The following is a 4,763-nucleotide window of genomic DNA, read 5'->3' as shown; positions in this document are numbered from 1 at the left end:
CGTACCCCTGCATATATAATCACTGGATCAAAAAGCTTTTATTGAGCATCTACTTTATATCCAACACTTTGCTAAGCATCATGGGGTGGCAGGAATCATAATAGAGATCTTTGTTGTTGTTCTAATGAGGCCAATTGCTGATGGTACAGCAGACTGCTATCTTTTTATTTAGAGATTTTTGGCAATACATCAATTCAAATTAATAGATCTAAAAAGTAATTTTTAAATATGTAGTAAATTTTTAAATATGCATGCTGGTTAGTAGATGATTTAGAAAACAAGGAAATGAGTCTAAAGGGGTAAGAAAGAACAACTTCAGGATCTGGGTTTTTTCTACCAATAGAAAGAACACAGTTTTCAGATAGGCGCAAAGGTGTTGGAGCTTAAAACCTAGCTCCACCACTTACCAGCTATTTAATAAATTCCTTAATCTCTCTGTGCTTTAGCTTCCTCATCTGTAAGATGGGGATAATGATCTCTCAAAAGGTTGTTGCAGTAATTGTCAGTTAAATGCAAAGCATTTAGGACCCTGGCTGACATATAGTAAGCACTCATTAATATGTGCCACTACGTTTGCTTTCTGGTAAGATCTTTTAACCAAGAGAGATTTCAGAGGTAACAAGAGGGCTGACTAAGTAAAGACAGCTACATTAAAAATCCGTATTTGTTTTCATAACTCAACTGCACAGTCCCTGACATTAGAGACTGTACCTATTCCTCTCTATATCCCCAGTTACTAACAAAGAGCTGGTACTTACGAGGTGCTTTATCATTATTTGTTGAACTGTATTGAATTCGTTAAACTTTTTAATAGTTTCAATTAGCAATAATCACGCCTCGGATAAACCTCATTGGGTACGATACTGCCACTGCACAAAGCTTTTTGGAACACTTTCGAGGTTGAAAGTGATCACTCAAATGTTCTCCTTCCAATTCCTGAGCCAAAGGAGACTTAAAGCCTAACTATCTAAGATTGATTGAGTCAACACATAATTCCCAGGAAGGAAAAACTCTTTCACCATGAGATGGCTCCTGCAACAGCCACAGGAGCGGTGGGACTCCCACAGGGGCCCGGAGTCAGAGCAAAGGCAAGGGCAAGGTTATGTGAACAGTGATGCTGATGACGGAAACCAGCAATAGTCATTGTGAAGCAGGAAATCTCAGTGTCAGGGGCTGTGGACAGGGATCGGTGTGGGCATTCCAAGCAGCATACAGTCACATGATGGGGAGGCCTGAGGCGGGCATGCGTCAGGTATGTGTCCATTGGCCTACCCAGCACACAAACATTCGAGGGCAATTCCAAAGGAGGGGAAATCAAGGTGAAGAGAGACAGGGAATTCCTTTCTCTCCTCCCAGATGCTGGGTAATAGGCACATGACCCAGACTCAACATGGAGATGGAGGGGCCAAGAGTGGTTATTGGCACTAGTTGTGGGTGGATTGTCCAGAGATCCAGGGGCAAGTAGCCACTGGCAGCAGCTTCAATAGTAGCTTCCCAAATTGACTATTCTGTGGCATTCTCTATAGAATTTGCCGCCAAGTATCCTTTGGCTCCTGCCTATTTTTTGAGCCTTGTTCTCAAGATTTCCTGGCTATTCTATGAAATCCCTGATATCCTTTCCAATGCATTCCTTTTCTGCTTCAGTTAACTGGAGTCAGTTTCCCTTCCCAAGAACAGGGCCAGATGCCTCTGTGACTGTCACCCAAACTCTTGATCATCCCAAGTCTGGCATCCTGTCATACTTCCTGGCTATGCGACCTTGAGCATGTTACTTGTTCCCGGATCCTGGGAATAGTGACAGCAACTATCTCAGAGGGTTTTAACGGGATTAAATTAGATAATGAATGTGAAATACTTTGAAGAATGCACAGCACGTAGTACTCAACATAGGTTGCCTATTATCATTGCCTGTCATTAATGAGGCAAGGGTAACAAATGACACTTGGAGACCTCGTGGCACTGGTTTTATCCTGCTTGTTAACAGGTCTCTCTACTACACCTCTTCATCAATGGAAATCATATTCGACCATATTTTAATAGCTTCTCTGTAATTGTGTGATGTACCACATATAAAGGAAAGATTCTTAAGGCATATTTTTATAAACACATGCATCATTTTCCCCATATGCTTGATGTTACACAGCTTCACCGAAATGGAAATAGAAGCTGACTTTTGTTACCTGTCCTCTCATCCTCTTCTATCTCATAATAAGACCGCAGACTCAAACGACACAAGAAACTGGTCTTATATTTCCTATGTAGTCTCACAATGTTGAGCACATAATAGGTGCTAAATATACACTCAGTGATTGGTAGCCCAGCACTTAATTTGATTACGAGAGCCATCTGGGCCACTCACTGGTATAGTTTGGACCCATCCATCTGGAACTCCCTCTGACCTCGGTCTGGTCCCCTTTACTAAGACCAGTGACACAAATCACAAAGTCACCCAGAGATCCAAAGGTAGGGCTCATAATGATTGCCTGACTCAGGAGGAGAGCTCCAATTCAGCTTTCTCTGAGTCCCCTGTGCTACCTTATCCTGTTACATAAACCAGTACAAAACTGACTTTTCCAGGACAGAACTAGCCAGGGCTCAGAACAGTTTTCCTAAGCAGGTTCCAGTCCAGTGCTCCACTTAGCCATGTTGTGGGCAGCTGTGAGATTTGCTCTTCTGAGCCCCTCAAGAAACACAGGAATGATGAGCCTCAGTATCATTTTTTCTCCTTGGGGAGAACACTGTCACTGATTCCTCTCAGCATACACTTTATTATCGTCCAAGTTCCCAAAGGCACTTGAGAATATGTGATTAAAGGAATTCCCTAATGTCATATATACAATAAATCTAACTGACTTTATTATCTAGCAAGGTTTTTTTTTTTTCCCTCCTTCAATCTACTGCTTCCTGGCTAGAGATGAACTTACTCACCAAATATCCCTAACTTGACCTTACTTTTTTGATGTTGAATTGAGGGTATGCAGGTCAAATGCCAGACTGCCAGCACGTTGACTACTCCCAGACATGGTTTGGATAAAAAGTCTCTTGTATCTTTTGAATATTCTGGTATCATATATGTAAACCGAATTCAGAATTCCAAAACCTTTAAAGCAGCGTTAGAGTTGAAGGCACTGGTAGTTAAAAAAAGACCTTCCCTTCATTCCTATGCAATGTTTCATTTTCTTGTACCCATTTGTAAATGGGTAAAGAACATCTAAAAGCCCTCCCTCCCCCCTCCACTGATCTCCTTGTACTCTCTCTTCATCAGTGTGGACTGCTATAACAAACTACCATAGGTGGGTGGCTTATAAAGAACCGACATTTATTTCTCACAGTTGTGAAGCCTAGGGGAAGTCTGAGATCAGGATACCAGCATGGTCAGGTTCTGCTGAGGGCCCTCTTCCAACTTGCAGACTGCCAAATTGCTGTATCGTCTCATCCTAGAGAGCAAAGAAAGGAAGCAAGCTCTCTCCTGACTATTCTAAGGACGCTAATCCCATGCATAAGAGCTCCACCCTCCTGACCTCATCTAATTTTAACTACTCCCCAAAGGCTCCAGGTGCTAATAGCATCTCATTGACAGGCTGGATAGGGTTTCAACATGTGAATGGGGGGGTAGGGGGGGAGGATATAGACACAAACATTTATCCCATAATACCTTCTCATTCTCTTACCAATTCACCCTCAAATCTCTAAGTGGTGGCTGGAGGAAATGATCAGGACAAAGAAACGATTCCAGGGCCTTAAAGTCTGACCCCTGAGCCTTGGATAAGATGATAAGCATGATGAAAATAAACTCTCAGGCCCAGAGGACCACTTTTCTGACAGTAGTTTGCCATTTTGATTTAGCTAATTCTATTCCTGTGCTTCCACAACGTCATATGCACCCTTCTGTCAAAGGTGCACCTTCCATTGCAATTGTTGTCTCCTTGCCTACTTCTCCCCTGCAAATGAGTGCTCATTATCAATTTTCATGTCTTCACTGCCTAGGATAAGACTTGATGAATAATGATTAAAATAGATTGCAAAAACTAATTATAAATTCCTTCAATCTGTGTATGTACCACCCTCCTCTTTGCCGTTCCTATCATCCAGAGGTAGAGTTGCTTTCCCCACCCCTTTAATCCAGGTTGACCTTATAACTTGTCCTGACCAATAGAATGAGGCAGAATTACAGTGTGCTAGTTCAGAGCCAAGGCCTCCGGAGGCCAAGAAGCATCTGCTTTTGTTATGAGGTGATGCTGCCACCTTGTGAAGAAGCCTGGGCTAGCATCTTTGAGGATGAGAAGCCACAAGAACAATGATGAGGAGCCATTCCAGCTGAGGCTCCTTTCACCAACCAGTTCACAGGGAGAACCAATTGCTAGATAAGTGAGCGAGTCTCTCGGAGGCCATCCAGCTCCTCCCGGGCTACCATTGATGAAAGCAGCCACATGAGTGGCGCCAAGTGAGACCCAACAGATGAACCACCCAGCTGAGCCCAGTCAAATTGCAGACTCAAAGAACCATGAGCAAATAAAATTCTTGTTGTTTTAAGCCATTGATTTTGGGGGTATTTTGTTACACAGCAATAGATAAATGATTCTGTGAGTATTCAATACATGTTTGTTAGACAAATGAATAAATGAATCAATTAAGAAAAGAGTGAGAAATCTGATCTTACAATTGCAATCCCTGTCCTTATGGCTAGCCCAGCACATTAGCAAGACAGGTTAGGACCTACTTGATGTGACAGCTTTATCTGTACTACTTGTTCATGGTGATAA

At 42.5% G+C, this 4,763-nt stretch overlaps 1 non-coding gene across 1 annotated transcript; it reads right to left on the bottom strand.

Moving 5' to 3' along the window:
- Window positions 1-738: 738 nt before the first annotated feature.
- Window positions 739-881, bottom strand: LOC123860567 (U4 spliceosomal RNA). The gene has a single exon (XR_006794713.1). It is a non-coding gene; the product is annotated as a U4 spliceosomal RNA (small nuclear RNA).
- Between the last annotated feature and the right edge of the window lie 3,882 nt (window positions 882-4,763).

This window comes from Mirounga angustirostris, unplaced genomic scaffold (assembly GCF_029215605.1).
Source record: "Mirounga angustirostris isolate CCGP_5_RB_7025 unplaced genomic scaffold, mMirAng1.0.hap1 SCAF_4, whole genome shotgun sequence".
NCBI classification, from domain to species: Eukaryota; Metazoa; Chordata; class Mammalia; order Carnivora; family Phocidae; genus Mirounga; species Mirounga angustirostris.
The sequence above is the reverse complement of the archived record's forward strand: the minus strand, read 5'-3'. Positions and strand labels throughout refer to the sequence as shown.